Source organism: Colletes gigas, unplaced genomic scaffold, assembly GCF_013123115.1.
Source record: "Colletes gigas isolate AHSC1104 unplaced genomic scaffold, ASM1312311v1 Colletes_gigas_Sc00010, whole genome shotgun sequence".
Taxonomy (NCBI): Eukaryota; Metazoa; Arthropoda; class Insecta; order Hymenoptera; family Colletidae; genus Colletes; species Colletes gigas.
The window spans coordinates 1,785,570-1,808,225 of NW_025106639.1; positions in this window are offsets into that span (position 1 = coordinate 1,785,570).

Here is a 22,656-nt window from a genome sequence, read left to right on the forward strand (position 1 = left end):
CATGAATGAATACGACTAGAAAATGTCCGTGGTCCGACGTGAATAGTAATGCCAAGGTCTCGTGTCCCAGAAATAGAATTCGATCCAACACCATCGAGACAAAATAGCCATAAGTTATGATACATCAAGTCCGCCGCGATAGAATCGGATAGATTTGCATTTAGATATGTTAACGGGCAAGTATGGGGCATCATTAGGATATTTGATAGCTCGTGAGGCTTTCGCGTCGTCAGCATAGAGCAAAAACTAATTATGCTAAAATATAAGCGCGGTGCTGTTAATTAACTAATTGAATAATAAAGGACCTAGGTAATAACCCGCGGTACGCCAAATTTGACGTGGAATGAGTTTCGGGAAACGTTGATGGAATTCATTAGTTGTGACTTATCGTACGAGAAACTTGAAATCCGTGTGGCTAGCATGTCGTCCCGATGAAGAAACGCTAAACCTGTGAAATTATGTTGAGCTATGATTGGAGAGTTTAGCAGGGTGCATAAGTAAATAGTCTGGTTGCATATTCCAGCAGGCTACGAGATTGATCGATGAGTGCTCCGTTTCAGAATGTTCTGCTACTCATTTTCCGTCTAACTATTTGAATGATAAAGGTTGCATCAACATTGATTTCAACCGATTTAAGTCCGTGGTAGATAGCACGACCTGCATTCTATCGATATAATTATCGAAGACATTATTGATAGTATCGATGACCTCCGAGCTAATTCCAGCATAGTCAGTGGCGGCATTCACCTTACTATGATTAAATCCTGTCAATTTATCATGTCCTGAATGCTTTGAATCGAATGCTTTGGTTGCCTTGGCTCTTTGATCTGCACGCGGCTTAACAGAGTGAACAAATTTCTAAGGTTTTGACGTTTGAAGGAAGGGCAGACTCGTAACGAGGAGAATTATGTTTTGCGTAATGAAAAGAACGGCTTTGTCGGTGCAGAAAAATATTTCCACGTTTCGCGTATAATTCATGCCGTAATTCCGAACGGAAGGCAACAAATGGTTCTGGAACTCGTGTTTATCAGAATTTGATCGTCGGTTCTACGATTCCACGTCCTGCAAAACGATTTTAAATACCGTGACAACGTCTGGAACTCGCTTTGCGTCTACCAAGGAACGCGGAATTACAATAATTTTATTTTGTGTTATTATCAAACTTCAAAATTTTTTCTTTGAGTTTGATCTGAATTCTCCTCGTCGCGGAGACCGTTCGAACATATAATTTCCTACCAGATGCGGTTTCCTCTCGTTACTGAGATTGAATGGCTTCTTTTATAGGAGCCAGTTTCCAACCGAGAGGCGCGTTCGAGCCAGATACACCATAATTACTCTCACGACCAACAAACATGCTTACCAGTAGCTTTGTTAATATATTGATACAAACAGGTGCACTGTTTCGTCTTTTTTTCGAGCCACAGCCGTTTTGGTACCCCGGTGATGTGCAGTAATAATTGCAGGGATCGCTCGAAATGACAACTTCCGGCCCAAATTTGCAGACGCCGTGTCATGTAATTTCTCGATCTTTTAATTCCGGTATTTCCGTCGAACAAATATTTTAGAGGCTCGTAAATGAAATTTAAAATAATTTAATTCGGGAAAACTAACTGGTCAATAGTTGCAGTTGTTTGCTAAATAAATCGGAATAAAATCAATCTCCATGTAGTCTTTTGTTTGTGTCTCAGAAAATTAACATATATCGGCTAGTAGAATAAATTTCGACGTTTCTGTCAAATATTATAATAAACAAAGAACTTTGAAGATATTTAGAGAAAATGTTTTCAACAAATCTGAAAGAGAATAAATTCTAGTAAGCAAAAGTTAATGAATTCTTAGGTTATTTCAGTATTTTCCTCGACATTCTGAATTGAGATTCGCCCCGAAAGGATTAAAGAATGTTTCAACGTCCTCGATGGTGCACAGATCGTTCGATGCACGCGATAAGGTAAACAAATCGGGCAGTAGATCGTCGGTCAGCCGTGGATCGCTTGAAATTACGGTTCAAGGAATAACGTCCGGTGAGCGAGGTATAACTGCGATCGGGTCGGGCAGGGGTTACGACAGGGACATTGAATGGGAATTATGATGTCGTTTTACGAGCGTCTCGTGAAGTCGAAAGGGATTAAATCGCTGCTCTGCTCGTGAGTCCAGCGCCTGGTACCTTCGTTCGGTGTGCGCGCGGAGTCCAGATCGATGAAAGGGATCAAAAGAACAGCCGTAAAAGGTCCGACGCGTTCTGGCCGATCGGGCCCGAAGAAATATTGAGAAATCTGTTACGATCGAGGCAGGACCAAGTCCGTCGTCGAGGCAAATTCCTTCGGTTGCCGCGTTTCGAACGGAAACGTCGCTGGAAATCTCGAGGTACTCCCTCCGCGCAGCCTCGATCCAAACGAGATGAATATGTTGGACGGGGATGACTTCCCTATTGTTCCCCGACGCGATGAAACACTCGCAATTGTATTAATCATGGGAAGAACACGGAGTCTCTGCTCGGGAACTCGGCCTTTATCTGCGTGACCTTAAGGATCTCCCGATAAGGGCGGCCGATGTCGATTATCTTTCTAGCGCGCAGCACGAAGCATTTCGATCAAGAACTCCATTATTTTCCTCCGCGGTGCTCTCTGCGTTGATCTCCTACGCGTCGAAGGCATTGCTGGGAGATCGTATCGATGGGATTCTGAGAACGTTTCGACAGCGACCAAAGGAGGATAACTGAATTCGAAACTATCAACACCTGGTCACTCGTGGCGATTGATACTATCGCTTATTTTAAATTTCACCGAAAGGTTTAGACCCAAAATTACTTATACTTAAGTTGCACCATCTTGGCTTCTAGGACCTTTTAATCATTTTGGTCCAAGTCTAAATTTTCGTTCAGAGACTCCCAATGACAGGAACGTTCAATTTTCGTGTGGATGGCGAGCGCGCTTGCAGCAACCGTCCGTTTGCTCGAAAGTTTCCGCGAACAATGTCTCCGTCCACCCACGCCGTATCCTGTACGGGAGAATAGAGCTCGTCGAGGGGTTTCTAGCGTCAAAACTAACAAGAGGAGCGACGATAAATCCCGTTTGACCGGTGTCACCGGGGAACGATCGCGGCGACTGGTTCCGTCTGGTCCCGCGCGCTTCAATCTCGCAACGAATACACATAATGCGCCGGCGTGGCACGAGAGGCGGCTCGAAGGAGCACATAAAATTAAGCCGCAAATAAAATAAGCCCGCGCGCGGCTCCGCGTCGTGCCCTTCGGGGTGTTCGCGCCCGCTTATGCCCAGAAGGCCGTGAATCATCGCACCTAAACTAGTGACGTTTACTGTCAGGGATAACATTTGTCATACTAGACGGAGAAGCCTCTTGGCCCGAAACGAGGCAGACCAGATTTGACGATGTGTCGGCCAGGACGACGGAGAGAGAACACCAGGACCAGGGTTAAGGACGAGGAACGCGGAGAGTGAGAGAGAGAAAGGGGTCGTAGGCTCATCCACGGGGCAGGACTCGAAGCACCACCGTAAATCTCCTGGCGAGCAGCGCCTCGAGACCGTTGAATTAACGGATCGCGATCGTAAAATGGGTGCGCGACCGTGCCTTTCTCGCGGCGTCTTCTCGCCGAACGGCGAGGAGGCGTCTTTAGCGGGGGAGTGATTCACGGCGAGGAGGAAATCCGATTTTCTTGGACATTCGTCGCGGTCGTTTACCTCGGAGCGAACTGACGCGATAGCATGTCTCTCAGCAACCAGTGATGCCAGATTGAGCACCGGGTGCACTACTCACACTATGCCAGATCACGTGTACATGAGCTCGTAGAGTTTCGAAGAGTCGACAAAGGCAAACTGACACAAGCTCTTTTTCGCGATTCTCCGAAGCTGCCCGAAGTAATTTCGGACCGTCTCGTGGGAGTCGAGAGAGGAAGGCACATTTGCCTTCTCGCTCTTGAACAACTGAAATTCGACCTCACGTCGACGGCATACGATTCCAAGTCTCGACTGTCCAACTATTTTTTACTTTCCGACCTATGTATGTAGACGAACATAAGCAAGGTACTATAATGAAAAAAAATTTTGTGAAATTTTTCTTACGGAAATACACGTTTCAAGACCCCCTGATCATATTTGAATTACTGAAAGAAAATAAATTCTTTTTTATTATTCCTACGTATGAGCGTACATATGTATATCATTTCAGATATCACTTCTGATACATCTGGCAACCTATAACCATTACTGTTAGTTACTGCCAGCCTCTCGCAGCCTCTGCTGGCTTCTGCTGGCCACTGCTGACCACTTCTGATACTTCTGACAACGTATAACGATTACTACTGGTTACTGCCAGCCTCTCCCAGCCTCTGTTGGCCTCTCCTGACCACTGCCTATATTTCTGACAACGTATAACGATTACTACTGACTTCTGCCAGCCACCACTGACCTCTGCTGACCGCTGCTGACCACTCCTGTTACTTCTGACAACGTATAACGATTACAACTTGCTATTGCCTGCCCCTGCTGGTCGCTGCTTGCCTCTGCTGTCCCCTGCTGGCCCCTGCTGTCCCTTGCTGACCCCTGCTGGCCCCTGCTGACCACTGCTGACCAACGCTGACCTTTGTTGACAACTTCTGATATGATGTATATGTATTAAAGCCTTGTATAATGTAAATCTATGGCAATAAATGAAATAATTACAAAGAATTCTATGTGTTCTCATCATTTTTTACCTTTCTTTTCTTCTCCAAATCATTACCTTAGTTATAAGACTCCCTGAAACTCAGAACTTTGCTAAAAATTCAGGGTTTCCAAGAATTTTCGGCGTTTCCAAGAAATTCCAGGACTTTCCAGTTGTTTCAGGACTTTCCAGCTGTTTCAGGGCTTCCAAAGGGCCCCAAAATTCCAAGGAGTTTCAGGACTTCCCAGTCGTTTCAGGACTTTCCAGTTGTTTCAGGACTTTACAGTTGTTTCGGGACTTTACAGTTGTTTCAGGACTTTTTGGGAAATCGGCGAAATTTTCGAGCAAAAAGTTTTTAACGAAAAAAATGGATTCTCGATTTTGCCAACAGGTACGAGAGTAACGGTTACAGAAAAAAAATTTAAAAGTTAATTCTTGATTTTGGCAGCAAGTACGAGAGCTGGACACTTTGGGAATCCAATTTTAACCGGAAAAACGGTCTCTTAAAACTAAGGCAATGATTTGGAGAGGAAAAGTAAGGTAAAAATGATGAAAAAACATAGAATTCTTTGAAATTATTTCATTTATTGCCATAGATTTACATTATACAAAGTTTTAATACATATACATCATGTCAGAAGTTGCCAACAAAGGCCAACAGTGGTCAACAAGGGCCAGCAGTGGTCAGCAGTGGTCAGCAGGGGCCAGCAGAGTCCAGCAAAGGCATGCAGAGGCAATCAGAGACCAGCAGGAGCAAGCAGTAACACGTAGTAATCGTTATACGTTGTCAGAAGCATCAGGGGTGGTCAGCAGTGGCCAGCAGAGGCCAGCAGAGTCCAGTGGAGACCACCAGTGACAAGTAGTAGCAAGCAGAGACCAGCAGGGGCAAGCAGTAGCCAGTAATCGTTATACGTTGTCAGAAATACCAGGAAAGGTCAGCATCGGTCAACAGAGGCCAGCGGAAGCAGTTGCAATTTGCAGTCTTTGCGTTGCAATTTTTGCCTTTTCTTCCAGTTCGTTCCGCTCGTATCGTGTCGTGTCAAATTTTATATATTGCTGTATATGCGGGAACCCACTGTATATTTTATTATAAATAAAGAAAATTCAACAGTTTCCATATACTAGTCACGTCATTTATTGATAATTACTACTAAGCAACTGCCCAGTAGCTGGAATTGATGATTCTTAGGGTGTGCAGCTGTTGACATAGTCGGACATCATATTCCCTCCCCTTCCTAATCGCTTGGAATCGGTAGGTTCGACTTTCCGTTAATTACTACCGGTGTAACTCAGCAGCTGGTATCGTGGTGGTTCCTGGGGGATGCACCTGTTGACATGGTCGTACGTCGTGTTCCCTAGCCTAATGCTCGTTTAAAATCCCCGGGTACAATCGACCGGCCCTAATTGACGATCGAGGAGTTTCATCGTCCGAACGGTGGTAACCCATTAAAATGTCACGCGATTCGTTCGTAGCCCGGGAACGCTGTGCTCGGTCTCCCAGGACCCGCAGCCTCGGCGGTGAATCCCAGGAGAAGAGATCGGTACCGACTTCCCGCGCCAGGGTGCTGTCAGTTATCAGTGCATAAACATTCGTTCTCCACGCCGGCGTGCCGTGGTCCCTTCGCGCAGCGAGTTATACGCGGCAGGGATCGGCCGGAGGGGGACACCGGCACGCATAAAGTAAGACCGAAGGGGGAAGGAAAAAGGGTTAAAAAAGAAGGCGACGCAGAAGCAGGACGAGGGCGGGAGGGGAACCGCGTCGGTGGGAAGGAAAGAAGAAGAGGAAGAAGAAGAGGAAGAAAAGGAGGATGGGGACGAGGGCCGGTGGAAAAAGACGGGAGGTGAAGGAGGCGGAGCGCACGACGACGACGACGCAACCCAGAGGAACGCGCGACGGAAGGGATGGAATATGATATAATGCAAGGGCAAAAAAAGAAAACTCCTGCGGTCCGGCAGGGTCGGCCGGGCAAAGGGGGCGAAAAGGGGGAGATTTAAAGCCGCGTGGACATTGTCATCGGACGCAGGGCTATAAACCAAACCGAGCTCGCTGCTAACTGAGACGCTCTCCGTTACCCAGCGTCGTGCGTGTAACGCGTACGCGGGGTGCCGCGGTCCGATGCGCGTTGTCCCCAGCCTCTTTCTCGGTACAGATCTCTCTCGGTGCCCCTCGTGAACCCCCACTCTCGCCCGCGCGTGTATATATATCGAGGCGCGTTTACGATCTTGGCAGCCAGACCGGGACAGGTGTTATTTTTCATCGATTCGTTCGAGCCGCTGTCGCCCAAACGATCCCGCGTTCGCACGAGGCGTGTGCTTTTTAAGTTACCCGCCGATTTTCAGGCCTGCCTCCGCAGATAGAGCGAGAGAAACGGGTACGGGGAACGAGGACAGAGCGGGACGAGAGGGGGCGGCTTGGCCCGAGAACAAGGACGCCGGGGAGGCGATCTGATCGAGATCGTGGCGATAATAACGCATTCGGGAGCGGCGCGGCTCGAAAGGGAGCCGCACGTGATAGATAGAAAAAAATCAAACGCCGGAGACGCGCACCTCTTTTTCGTCCGGCGGTGGGAATAATTTTTGCGTGTCGTTTGTATGAAATTCGTTCGCGACACCTACCCAAGGACCATTTGTTTCTGGTCGACGACTGGCTCTTCCTTTGCGTCCACATTTTGGAGTGTGCCCTCGGTTAACTCGGTGGAACAGAAGAGACGAAAAGTCCGTGCATACAGTGATGATTCTTAAAATGAATTTCTGTCCCTCCCAACTGGACCCATTGAAGCGTAAAGGGTGTCGAATTTCGCATCTACTGTACGAAAGATGAACACTACGATCTCAAATCGATGTTCATTTTACGAATCCTATTATTACCCTAGTTATTATTTATTCCCAATTTAAGACCAGACGTTTTGTAGCATGCACGTACAAATTTAAAAAGAAGGTTCGTTCGTACAATGTAGCCTGATGGGATTTTGTTGAGGGATCGATTCGCAGAAGGGTCTTCCGGACCCTTTAGAAATTCGCGGATCCCACATCCCTGATTCGAGGTCACGACGAACCGCGACATTCCAAGGGCCACGTACACACGGAGAGGCATTAAGATATCCATCGGTAACCTTTTTCTCGCCGGCTGAGTGGCGACCGAGGTCACGTCTCCGCGTGGTCGTGAGGAACCCCACAAAGACCGCGGAACGAAGAGACGTCCATCGAGCTCGGTGCATCCGTGACGGTTCGCCATCATCGATTGTTCCGTTTTGCCTTCAGACGCGTCTCACCCCCTCTGGGTCCCGCGGCGGGAGAGAATTTCAAGACAAGATTTCAATGAACATTTCTCAGCGGACGTCGCAACGTCGCGAATATGTAAACGGAATCCTCGAAGGTGAGAGGGTGCATGCGAGGGCGTAGGCCTCGCGAGACTCCTCGCGCATCTTCTAGACCCTCTGAGATCCAAGAATCTATCTTTGGATTCCATCCTCGATCATTCGATTTTTATAGTAAATAAATAACATTTTTCTAACTTTCTTTCTCTTTTTCTGCTTGATTGCTCGTACGAAGAGGGAGAACGTTAGACAGCTATACATATAAGCTATATATCAAATTAATATTTTAACGGAGTTATGAAAAGCTTTTCTGGGGCCTCGTAACACTTTGGATTGATATTTCATCCCATTCAACGTCGTTACTGCAGATATGATGCAGTATTATACACATAAAGTAAACATTCATTTGCCGTGGGAGACGAGATACGAGAAAATAAATTGTGCAAATAGAGGTGCAGTTGAAACGTTGTTTCTAAACCTAACCCCAACGCGCGTTAGTAATAATTCATGGGGCACGAAATGGACCACGTGATGAACGAGTTTATGCAAAATGTCGGGGCCCGTTGCGACTTATCACCACGTCAAATTATATACGATACAACTTTTAAGTTACAATGTTGTAGAGAAAATTAATAGACACGATTCGCAGGCCGCTTCGTCGTTCACGGTGAAATTATGTCGCGTCGTGGTTTCGAATAATTGCTTGGAGCGAGAAACGAACGACGAAACGGGCCTAATTAACCCTTTCGAAGATATGGACACTATGAACTACGACTTTAGATGTTTATGTTAGTTGGTCCTAATATTGTTGTCGTATTTCCTAGTTCAACTAGCATGCGTGAATTAAGTACTATCGGTACACGATGTAATTTATTAAGATACGTATGAACGCTCGAATCTTTGAAATTTGGAATTTTCTTCACCTAATGTTAATCCTTTTTTTCGACGTCTTCTTGATTAGCCCTGGGAATCGCTGGTATTCGCTCAATGAGTCGTGTTTCGAATTAACACCGAATAATGGTGTTTGATTACATTTTAGACCCAATATTGACGTTGCTAATAGACTCCTCGAACGTGACAAGGTGACAGAAATTTGGGACATTGGCACGTTCAAGGCTACTCCGACGCGTTTAATATCACGTCGTGCGACACACAGCGTTTGCTAGACGCAACAGTTCGCGTGCAGTTGTGTAAATTTCGGTCCCAAATTGATTTTGTGGCGGCCAAGGCACCACATACGCCTTAGCCGTTCGAAGCCGCTACAATGTATGGTTGCACACGAGACGATGGTTGCACACGAGACGATGGTTGCACACGAGACGACCAGAGCCGCGTGAGCCGAAAAGCCGTTGTCGTCGTCTCTGACCGTCTTTTGTTTTTGAAGGCCTCTTGGTACGGTGGCGATGATCGTACCAGAGAGTCGAGCGTAACCCGCACCACGAGTCACGTCGTTGTACGACAGCAACAATAAAATTGTGCGGAACGGAACAGGGCGGAGTCATTACCTTCCCGATCCCACAATTTAAAGTTGCCACGAGCGACGGGGAAACGTGATCGTTCGTCCGAAATCGAGACCTAACCGAAACTTCAAAACATGAAGTCACCAAACATACTTCTTCGACTCCATAAACATCAGCTTGTACAAAAATATTACAAAGTTACCAAAGTGTAAAAATCTTTCATCGATCTTTCTTTTCGTCTAAGAAGGCTTCACGCGTGTTCTATTCTATACTCGAGGATCAAATTCAAGGATCGAACGACCAACAGGGTTGCTCATTCGCGATATGCACGTGTTCCACGATCGTGTACAAGGTTGTAGAGCACCCAAAGTGATAAACAATTACTCGAGTGCAGCAGCCACGAGCAGCTTCCTGTCCGCGCGAAACAGGTCGAGGTTGCCCGCGTTAAAAACAATTCCTCCGCGGCGAGGCACAGTGGCAGCGTACCTAATAATAGTCGTAACAGTAACGATACCATCGCGGAGGTATTAGAAACCGTGAATCGGTGTGCTCCCGTGCCGTGAGCTCGTAACCTTTAAAGAGATCCACCGTGGCCAAATGATACAAGATAACAGAGCATTACAGATAACGGTATTAGATCTATGGCGGGTAAGCGGAGATAATCGCGCAACGATGAAGCGGACGGGGAAGATCCGCCTGGAGTACGTTCAACAAATCGGACACTACCGAATCGTGCTGTTGCACGAGAATGTTACGGTCTAGCCTCGGGACACCTAGATCGAGGACACTCGATTTGTCCTTGAGCAACTTCAACGTGGAACTTGAATTTGAAGGGAATCGAGACGTATAATCTCAGCACGGGGTAATGTCCACGGCAAATTGGGAGGGTAATTTATTGCCAGTTTAATACCCCGTCAAACACAACGTACGGCTCCGTCGAGGCATTTTCTTGGACAAATTAGGGCATTATTTCAGGTCCAAGCGGACATTCACATTGTCATGGTCGAACAAAGCTTAGATTTTATGGCTCAGATTGTAGTAAAGTTTTATTGGGGTTTGATACTTTCGAACATTGATAAATATCGCGAGAACTATGAGGTATTCGTGTACCTCAGAAATGATTTTTCACGCATTAGGAGCGTTGCTAGAAAGTTTACAGTTGCGTTGGTTTATCTAAATCTAAATGCGCTGTCTAGAATTGGCAGTAATTGGTCGTCACGAAACATTAGCTAGATAATTACGCATAATGCAGAGATAATTGTGATGGAATTAATGTCTGCCTGTTCGGCGAGACGCGTGAGCAATAACTTCATAAGATGACCCCGCGAGATGACCCAAAAGCGTTTTCGACACGTTTGCCAGGTCATTCCGAATCAAAACGATATTAGACGCCAGTGAGTTTATTTTAATTTGCTATTGAGATAAGCCTCGTTTCGTTTTGATATCGAGCGTAGCGGTCTAGACTATAATGGACGCTAATTGAATCGACTATTCATTACCGCTATCCGCGCAATGAATAATGTTACAATCTACTCTCCTCTTTTACACCATCGGTACGCATCTATACATATGTATATAGGATGCAAAAAACGTTACAAGTTGCGAAGACGATACACAGAAAAGCAGAGCAATTAAATGCGCGTTTAATTTCAGAACCAGAACGAACCGAGTCCAGAGCAGCGATTGATAAAGACGTAGATTGCCTGTGATGCTCAATTTACTTCCACGTTTTGACTGGTCTACTATGTAGCGAAGTATACATCAGATTAGGCGTGCCTGAAACACGAGAACGGCCAGTGCAACCGATATACGAGCGATAAACGAGAAATCACATATCAAATATTCAGTGGCAACGTTCGCCGCAGTGACGAACAGAATTATGCTCCTAGATCGAATGCCATCAGTTTGAACATGTGTAGATACGTCTGCGCGTAAGCAACATAGTGCAACCAGGAATTAAGGAACTAATTTCATTCTTTAAATATTTTAAAGGAAAATTGATTTCCATTTACCAATTTGATAAGAAATAACATTAAGTAAAATAATTCAATTGAAATTGAGAGTCCACCAAAGGGTTAAAATCGGAGTCTGACAGTTCGTGTCCTCTTGTAAGCGTCGCGATACAAGTAACGCATCGTGATGGACGTAAACGTCCAGATTGACGATTACTCTGCAACAGAGGCTGTGCAGTCCGTATTTTTGGCGATAAAAGGCTGATCCAAAGCGGAGACATTGGTCGAGAAGGTCTGCTCTTGTACGCGACGCGTTGGAGCGTTCCTCGAGGTCCATTTGTACCTCGTCGGTCGGAATTTGTCTCTCCGGGAGACAGTAAATGCGATCGCGTCCCCATTAAGGGGTTTACAAACGGGTACCTCGTACTTTTTATCGACGGCCAGGAAGCCCCGTTTCACCCGGAAAGTCTCTCCGAATGGGATTTGCGGGAACCCGCGCGGACGATAACGTTCTCGCAGGTGCGATCCCGGACCCGCGACGAATTACGAGCGTACCAATCGACTTTCGGCTACCATCGATGCCACCGCAGATTAGCAGCCGATATATACGCTCACGCACGGTGCACAACCACCCCGGTGGGACGGTTGTGTGGACGCACACTAGCCTGATCGTGCCGTGGAACGAAGCTGCGCGTACCATGGGTGGTAACTTAACACCTTAACGGATATTTATGGGCTTTTGCTAACGCAAAAGATAAAAATAACGTTTTCGTCTGGCCCGGGGCCAAGCTTGTACAACACGCCTGGCGCACACGCCGTCGCCGCGACGCATGTGCGTGAGCGTACGAATACGACACACCTGCCCACGAGAGGTACGTTGAAACGTCCGCACCCCAAATATTGCGTTTGATCGTGTATTGGCCTCGAAACACGCGCGTGTCAGTGCAGACATGCTTTTGATTCCCTACGAATATGCGTATTCGAGCGGGTACAAGGGTGGCGATATACGTCCGCGGGAATGTAAATTCGGCGGTCGAGCGTGTATTCGGTGGTTCAGCAGGTTACAAAGTCGCGTACACGACGATGACGTGCGTGTATGGGTGCGCGTATTTACGACGGCATTACGTAAATACTTTTTCGGGAGGCCGTCGCCCACGGCGGGGACAAAATCTGAAATCTCGGGCATGATTCCCGCCGAACACGTCTCAATTATGCTGGTAAAAGGGGGCTTCTCGATCTTAATCAGCCGCGTAATAATTTTCGGAGTGACGGGATCGCGCGTAAAGCTCCATTCGCGGATCGTGCGAGCCCGATAACCGGCGATACGGATCGGCGAATGTTACGGGCGCGACTGAATGCGGGGGGAGAACTTTCCGGGCAATTATTTTTCTCTTTTCAACGTATCGCGAACGATACCGCGGATGGGGGCTGTTTCTGTCCGTTTCTAGCCTTGCAAAATTACTTTGAAACTTCGTACTGTGTGTGATACGAGTTGGACGACGTAAGTAGAAACGGTGATCGATGGACAGACGTACCACGTGTGTTTGACAACTTTTCAAGTTAAATTGTCTTGAATTTTAAAATACGCTCTTGTCACCTATTCCTATATATATATACACTCCTCGAAAGATTATCGATTGTGTTGAATATTTATTTGCTAAATAAATACGACAGAGTTTCGACCTAAGTATGTATTTAATTAAGTTTTCTGCTAACTGAACTTGAGGTTCGAAAAAAAAATACGAGATGCTCATGGGGTGCAATAGACTAGTGTCCTCCTCAGGTAGCACTGACCTTTGCAAGGGAGGGGACTGCACCAATGGATACAAATTTTCATTACATATACGTGCATGCAATGCTTATTCTCAACAAATTGTCTAAGTCAGGACCTGCTAGACCTTGTACAGATTCTTTACTGCCCCTAGTATAAGTAATTAAGTGCGACAGGCATTTCTCTACCGTTAACTTACGACGTGTTCTATGTCGAACCATTAGTATAAATTGTATATCTTGCCATAACATAACCATTTATACGTTTTAAGTTTATTGTAACGTCACAAGCTGATAACAAGTCAGACCTGTCACTCAACGGAGTTAAGCTCATTTAACAAGAACTACAAGCATATCTATAACAAAATAGTTCCCGAGATTGATAAGCGGGCGAGAAGTGCGACACAATTCGTGATTTAGGTTAGATCAGGTTTGAACCGTGTCTACGTTTCGCAAGTCTTCATGGTACAACGGTGTTCTACGATGTAAGTTGTCAACGCGATTCAACGCTTATCGAGCCTACAACTTCACTGTCTCGTAGTATCACTCTACGACTTCCGTTATCGCGATTCCCGATCGTAACAACTTGCAACGTAGGTGTTATCAGATTTCATAATTCGAAAATCGCCGCCGAGGTCGCGCGCGAATGCCCCCCGGGGGGTCGGCGCTCGAGTATTCAACGATTCCGGGCGACCGCGACGATTGTTCTTCTCGCGCGGAACGGAGAGTTACCAAAGTAAAACTCAGACTGTCGGAGACGCGGGAGAATCAGAGAGTCGTGGATTAATGAATTAAATTTAGCGGGGAGTCGGCGGAGTGGCACAAAAAGGAAAGTCAACGAAGAAAAGTCAAACAACGTCTGGTCCGTCGCTTCCGTCGTCGGATTCGCGCCCATCCACGCACCAGAGAAACCCGGTTCTAGCGGAGAACGGTGGAAAGCTCGGCGCGAAATTCGTTAATTGAAACGTCTCGAGCCCCCGTATATACGGTAGCCTCGTACAGAAAAGGGCGTGGCGGCCGCGATTACTCTATGGTGGGCGGGAAAAGCAGTATAAGTCATATTTACATCGCACGCGTTACGAGGCCAGTGTTCGGAGTCGGCGGTACCCCTCGTCGTGCACTTTTCTCACGTCGTCGCGGAAGAAAGGGGGATGGAAAGGAACCATTTAGGTTACTCGTTCACCGGCTCCCCGCGACTCCCTTTCACCTGCGAGCACACTTTACTCTCCGTTTTAAGCCAAACACGCAACCGTGTAAGTATACCCGGTCACCCTTCAGAATCCCCCTCCCCACTCCCCTCCACCTCGTGTCTGAGCTTTGCATCCTCGCGGTTACCCGAGGTGGCAACGTCTAATTATCCCGCGGAAAGTTCGTCCTCCAATTACACCGGAGCCGCTGCCGCGCGTCGGTATTGTTACCGATTTTTCGTTTGCGTTGTTATTATCCCCGGGCCTGGCCTTGATTGGCAGCCAACGCGCGCGTTTATTCCTCGATTTGCCACCCAACGGTCGGCAATTTACCGGGCATTGTTTTTTTGAAAATACGCCTGCGCCGTTCAGGAAGCAGAAGGCGCGAGCGATTAATCGTATGGAAAGTGAGGGTTCGCGTAATGACGAGTTCTCCTCGGAGCGTAATCTTCGCAAACACGTCCGCTGATGATTCGTGTTGGGGGAACGAGAACGGGACATGATGATTTTAATCGCGTTGTCCCGTTGCTCGCGTGGCAACTTAACGTCCGGGCGGCCAGTTTGTAAGTTGATGGGGAGAATTGATCGATGGCAGTAAACGTTATGCTAACTTTTCAACGATAATATTGTGTATTTTGCGATCCAAGCAATTACCGACTTAAACGAGTTATAGTTAGAGCGCCTACCGTGCTTGAATCCGGAATCTATTTTGGAATTCGTCTGCTCGAAACGTGATAGGTTCACTATTATTTTTGGTCCTCCTCGGGATCGTGTGGGTCGAATTTCGAACCTCTCTTTTCCCTCCGACGTGATCACTCGCGAAGATACGAAGAGAGGCCCAGGGCACTCTGAGGTCCCGCGCCCTTTAAGTACTTCACGGCGAAGTTATTACACGTCGATATAGTAATTCAAAGTCGTTCGATGAAGACGTTCGCGTCGACGTCGGAGGGACGTGTAAACGATGGCGATAACGTCCACCGTAAATAATTATTTATTTTACAATTATTTTTAGAGGATTGAGGGGTGCGTTGGCGGCGCGACGATCGAATTTTCCCGGTCGTTCTCGCGAGTTGTCGGCCGCGTTTAACGCGTTCATTATGCAGTCGAAGCAACGACGTTATCTGGCTAATCGTTCCGGCCGTTTTTCGCTAATCCGGCGAGACTGACAGTACTCGTACCATTTAGTCGACACGTCCGGCAAATCCTCTTCCTTCGGCGCGATTAGTGTCCCCCCGACGCGTCGACGGCACGGAATCGATTCTATCTCGATCTCTCGATCTCCGCAGCCTGGACGGGAGTGAGAGGGGAGGGGGGGATTTAGCTAAAAACAGGGAACGGACTAGGCACTCGACAACAGGAAACTCCGTCGGGGAACGATCGTGTACACAGGGACGACGGTGTCCCGCGACGTGTGCGTTACTTCGATCGCCTTTTAGACCTCTCCACCCGAACAGTGGGAGGGAAGGGGGGACGGGAAGGGGCGACGGGAGAGAAACAGACGTCCGTACACGACATAAGCATATCAATAAAATGTTTAATTGGCGTTTACATTTCTTCATTCGGCCCAACAAGATCGCGATACCGATCTTCCGCCCGGTTTCTCGTTCAGCCCCGTGTAAGCTCGTCCTTCCACCGCGTCCTTCCTCCGCGATGCACCTCGAGCTGGATGTCAGACGTCTACTCGGAGGTTGCCGGCCTCCCTACGAACGAGGACGGGAGGTAACGGTGAGAAAAGGACGGGAACAGAACGAGGAGAAAATCGAGCGAAACGCGCTGTGGGACGAGGCGAACGACGAACGTGGAAATAAAAGGGTCGCTGACGGTCGACGAGGGCATGGCGGCTTTCGGTGTCCCTTACAGGTGCTACTGGCACGTTCGGGTCGACTCCAACGACGTTCTGAGCGAGGTTGACTGACGGATCGCTGCGAGAGATGCGATGTGGTTGATCCTTCACGGTCCGGAATTTTTGACATGTCGTGTTTTGGTAGTTTAACCCTTTTCAAACCGTGGGGTCGTGCATCTCATTCCCGCGGGGATGCTCTTAACGATTACCGATTGGGCAATGATACAGGAAATGCAGCGAATACCAGCTCAAGGCGAATGAAAAATAAAATTTTAGGCAATCTTGACTTAGTCCGTCTGGGTTAACTCGAAGGAGAGATGCAAGTACTAGATAATTATAATTAAAATTTAATAGCGTCTGAAATACAGAATATAATTATAGATAGTCGTATCTACGTTCTATCGGGACCCTTTTCAATCGAAAAGTTGGAGTAGACATGCATATCGCGTGCAACGGTTCGTCCAGGAATATTATAATTAGCGTTTTATTGAATTTGTAATTTGTACAGTAATTCCATTCGACGTCCAATTACGTATTCGTCCGTGCATTGATTGCGTCTGACAAATTGGTTTACTAATATAATTTAATCTTTTAATTTAATTTCGAATATTCGACCACGGTGCTCCCGTGAAAACTGATGAGTACGATTCTGTTATGAGAGACGTTACTTCCGCCGTACGGAGGGCCCGACGATCCCATTTACGACGCACTAAATTTTATCTAAACGTTCCGTGCGATACTCTGAGAATAGCAGTTTGAAGACCTTAAACGAAGAAATTGCAAACGATTCGAAACCGAGCATCGAAGGAGATTGAAAGCGTACACGATATCCGGGTCAACCGTGAAACGCAACCGTTTGAAATTAAGAGTATCCTTTTATGTTGCGTCGACTTGGTATTGCAAAATTCCGATCTCTCGAAACTGGAGCGAATTTAAAGAGAATCGGTCCACCGTCTGCGGGTCCCAGTGTCCAGAAATCGTAATTCACCGCGCACGTCTGACACTTTGGGGCGATAATCGAGCGACGACGAAGGACCTAGTTGCACCTGCTTATCGTGCGCGTGTCAGTGTCCGAACTGCTCTTCGCGTAATGAGCCCGGTCGCGTAATTAATTAACGAAATCAGCCCAACGAAACGGTCGAAATTCGAGTTCCTCGACGGAGCGACCACCGTAAAACAGACCAGGTTCCAGGGAATGGGAGCGCCGACACGGAGGCGCGACCAATTTTTATCTGATAAACGCCTCCCGAACGTACGAGCATCGGCAACAAGGGGGAAAGATTGGCCCAATTATTTCTTCTACACGGCGAAATATTTCTCGATTCGTACCCGCCGCGAAAGAAAAAGAAGCCCCGATCGGTCTCGCTGTTCCGCTCCGCGCGATATTTCACGCCGTACCGAACATCGCGCACTGACGTAATCGCTTAATTAACAAGCCGGGCCATTTAACGCGCTTGACGTTCCCTCCTCGCGAGGGGGACGCGCTCGCGTGTAAATACAAACACGTGGACGACTCCCTTTCGCACCCGATCGCCCCTAAAAATTTATTCTTTTTTAATATTAAGTCATAAGGTTTCGATGGCTCGTTGGTTCTCTTCTTATGTAAAAATTCTGTTCGAGGACGTTTGGAGTACTTAGGACTCTATATTTTTATTTATTTTGCGAACAATGTTTTCACAGTGTGGCGATGAATGATTTTCTATAACCAATACAGAAATGGATTTGCAACCCTTATAGGGTCGTCAGGACGTTCGAAAGGGATGGTTTGTTGAAGTTCGCGCAAACATCCTGTGTGAGAACGCGGCTTTACCTGTGAATACGAGTCGCGAGAGTCCGTCGTCGTCTACCTTGGTACCACAGGTGCCGAAATTTCGTTCATTTATCCTCGGCCGGCGGCCAGTTTGTCGACCGTTTACCCGCAACACCTTCTACGCGGCACACGCACGTACACCTACGCGCGTACACCCCAGGGACCAGAGGGCTTTGTGCACGCGAGACAGAGAGGAAAAGGAACGAGGGAGAGACGAGTAATCGCGCAGGTGCATGGAATCGAGGAAGAGAATCGCGGAGAGTACGTGCACGTCCTCCGGACCCGGGCCTCGATGGTATGCTATCATCGTTTGGCACGATGAATTTTTCTCAGGAAATTCCGTACGAACCCGAGGAATGCAAACGCCCGTCCCCTTGTAACTACCTATCTGATGCGGCTCATTAAACGCGCGCGATACCTCGAGCGACAATTGCAGAAGGTGTTTCGTAACGAGCGTACAAGAACTGATAATTTGGCGACCAGATCGTTTTCGGGCGAGAGATTTCGCGCGTACGGATACTTTATTTCAAATCGAAGCGACCAGTATCAATCAAGAATTCGGTTATTCTTCGATATTGCTATGAATGAAATAATATTTCTATTTGTCGATGTTTGAATTGTATCGTTAGTTTGTTCTTGGAACTCTGTGAATCATTAGTTTGAAAGCCATAGAGCAAGATTTAAGGTGTTCAAACATACGTGGACACGATGATAATTGAAACAGAGGAAAATACTAAATAGAATGGGGGGTGGGGGGAGAGATTTATTTGCATGTCTAAGGTCAGTAAAAATAAAATCATTGGAGAAACCAACCAAACCGGCAAACGAGAGAATACAGCGACTGCTGAAAGGCGATAGAGATTTGTAAAATGATTAACGTCGCGTATCCTTTTGCTCTAATTGGCTGAGGGATAAAGAACATTCCTCTCGACTGTATTGTCGACGGTTGAGCAACTACGAGCGATCATAGTTTTAATACTGTTATAATAAAGTTACAAGCTTAACCGCAGAACTGCCACGCTCGACTTAACTCGGTCATATAGTCGCCAGATAAACAAGTCAGACCGTGCTTAGCGACTAGCAGTCGACCTAAAAACCGCAACGTTTCTTTATTCCGCTTTGCACGCATCTAAAGACAGTTACGATAATTGGTGGAAAAAATTTCCGGAGCACCGTAGAATCGTCTTCTTTTGGCGGTTTGCAGAATTGAATAAAAATCCAAATTCTGGAGCAAGTGGGACAGCCGTAGAAAACTTGGAAGCGAGATGAGATGAGGTAATCTTAGTTTCTCACCCGGTCGGAAAATCAGTGATGATTGCTAACAGTTTCCAATTATGGGAAAAGCAAAAACCCTCGATGCTTCGAGCATGTTAACAAGAATTCTTCGCCAGGTACATAGAGACATAAATCAAACGCATGGATGGACAGCAATAATTTTCTCGAATTGTTCGAACAATCTTTTACCCCAGAAGAAAAGTGTGTAGAAAAGACTTTCTTATTAGTTGACTCTTTTGTGTCTACCGTGTGAAATTCGACATAAATATTTGTTATAAAAATTGTGTGATGCAGCACAAAACCTTAACCAAATCATATTCAATTTAACACACGTTCCTCTATAGTTTGGATAACCAAAGTCCTACCGTGCTTCGATTTTAAAACTTTCCTATCCCAAGCTATAAAATAAGTAAAACTGCACGTGGTAGTGGAATATCCTACAATTACAGCCAAGAGGCGACGTTCTATTGTGAAGTTATTAGCGGCTAACGGTCGGTGGAGGAACATGTTTGCGCAGATTGGAGGATTTTTATCTCGACGAGTCTGTATCGGTCGAGTAATTTTAATAAGAAAATAAACGGAATCGAGGGAGGGGGGGGGGGGGGTAGGCTCGAAGGAACCGGCGGAGAAGTCGTTAATGATTTACCGCGGCATCGGCTTTATAACCGCGAATTCACCGTCGCCGCAAACGCCAAACTCTCGTCCGAAAGGGAGGACGAGAGAACGAGCCAGGACCGCGCCACGCCCCCGACTTCTCATCTTTTACGCGTCTCATTCCATGACGTTGGTACGTGAGGGACGCCGTTTCGAGCATCAGGGCCCCGAACGCCACGGACGACGTCGAGGAGGAGCGAATTTCGGCTTCGTGGTCCGCCGAAAACCGAGATTCCTGGCGCTCCTTCCACGAGCTAAGGCGCGACGGTATCCGTTAACTCCGGACGCCGAGTAATCTCCGCGTAAAATGAATTTTGACGGGGCACCGACTGTCGAGCGAGGCCCCTCCGAGTTGTTGATAAATGTTGAAGTTGATCGACTGCGGCCACGAACAAAGGGAGTCGTCCGAAGCACCCCAGGTTCCACGAACCTCCGTCCAACGCCAGTGTCTTCGCCATTAATTTATAATTGTACCGTGGACCTACACCCCGAACTGACTCCGTGCCAAACAATAAGTTTCTACATACGAGGAGACGTGTATATTCTTTTAAGAAGCTACTGACTGCTGTAAATATTGTTCGTCGTGAGAGGAATTTAATTTGATTTTTTCTGTCTGTGAACATCGTTCTACCCATCATTTTTCAGCGGCTCGTAGACAAATATTTGCACCAAGAAACGTATGCAGACGCTGCGCTAATGATTCACTATGTAAATGTTATTATAAGACTAGCAAAGTCAAAAGCATGTAAATTCAGTCGCGGTTGTGTAATATCGTAGAACTTGAGGTGAATGGTAATGTCCATCCATAATTTTCTTTTGCAAAGCTCGTCTCGGTCTACGGATAAAATATTCTACGGTTAAAAGACTGGTATTATTCCTGTATCATAATGAACAACCTTCATATTTTAGGTAACAACTGCTACTTAAACTACTACATTATTTATGTGCTCTCGAACAAAATCTATTTTTATTCATTGGTAGTCTGAAGAGTCTGAAGATTCCAAATATTCACTTTAAATGACTTCAGTAGATTATATTTTAGCTACTCGATCTATTAATTATTCAATAGTCACAGGAAAAAAATATCTGTCATTTTTATTTCGTGCAACGTGTATATCAAATGAATGAATATCTTTATGCAAGGAACGTGTATAAGTAAATCTGGGCAGATTTGTGAGAGTTAATATTAATAATTTCGAGTAAAAAGTTGGGTAAAGGAGGGCTTGTTTTATTGTTCCGGGGTGTAGGAAGACCTCCTTTTAATTGAGTTTGAATAATTTCTCTGTGTTCGTACAATCCCCCGGCCCCCCGCGCCTTTGCAAGTTTTCCAATTACACGTTCAGAGGAACCTAACGCTTTCCCAAAGTATACTCCGAATCGAGAGCAGAACTCTCTCGAACGAGATAGTATCGCTCCAATCTGAAAGTTGAATTGAAAAACGGTCGTTACAACGTGGAAACAATTTTCGCGCGGAATCCCATTAATCAGAGTGACTCGTTGGAAAAAAAGTGGTTAGGATAGCACGCATCCTCATCGACGAGGAGTTATCTGAGAATCACGATCGCGGCTGTTAACTCAAAACACGTGGCCTGAGCAGCAGCCGTGGCATCCGAGCGAAAAGAGCGGACGAAGAACAGAGGAGGCTGCAGGGGTACCTGAAAACAAGCGATTCCCGTTAGAAAAGATGGAAAGTAGTGTAGGTAGCCGGACGCGCGGACTATTTCGAGGATCATTATTTCTGGATCGGTTTACCACTATTCATTAGCGTCAAGCTTTTCACGTAACTCGAGATCCTTCGAGCCCAGGCGGCTGCGAGCGTTAACAGACGCGTACCGACCAGCGGATAATTATTTTTCCCGCACGCTCGTGTTAATCATTTTACGGCCCTCGTAAAGCGCGCGCCAGCGACGTCGAACAAAAATCCAAAGGGGTGTAAACGCCTCGCGTCGTTATAAATACAAGACTCCGGATAGGTCGAACCTTAATTGCACGTTAATATTCTATACTATTTTGTTCACGAACGCCATTGGCCAACATTTAGATGGGATACCAGCCACTGGGATTCACGGACGCTACGTGGGGGTTCCAAGGTGGTCGTTTAACCACTGACCTCCATAGTTTGTTCACTAAATGGGCTGAAAATAAAGTTTATTTTCTTTAAGTTTGGTCGTTTGATGAGAACTGATATCCTCACAGAATATCTTATAGTCTTTGCACAGATGTGTACAAAAATATTTAAAATAATATTTATATTGTGGAACGTGTCATGTTTTACGCAAGAAACAAGTTAATGAATATTACAGTAATTATTGAGACTCCAATATTTCACGAATATTTCTTTCCCCAAAGAAGGGATAATTAATACCAACAGTTTCTCCTTCGCGCATCGTGTCGTATAATGGCAAAATAAGGCTTGCTCAACCACTGGTCTCCGGCCCATCACTTTTCTCTAAAGCAATAGAGAGGCGACATGATTAAGTATCCTTGTACCAAAATGGCGGGCACGCATCCAACATATGGCGCATCAATCAATTTCATTAATTCGTTATAAATCGAGAAACGAAGCCTAGACAACATGTGTCCATATAACGTCCTTTTCTCATTTTGTCATGTAGATTCACTGCCCGGGGACATGCGACGAACCGTCGTTTCTCGATTAGAAACACTCCCCGTGCGTGTAGCTAACAATAGAGCAAAACGTGCGAACGAGTACAAATAGAAGCTGAGTAGTC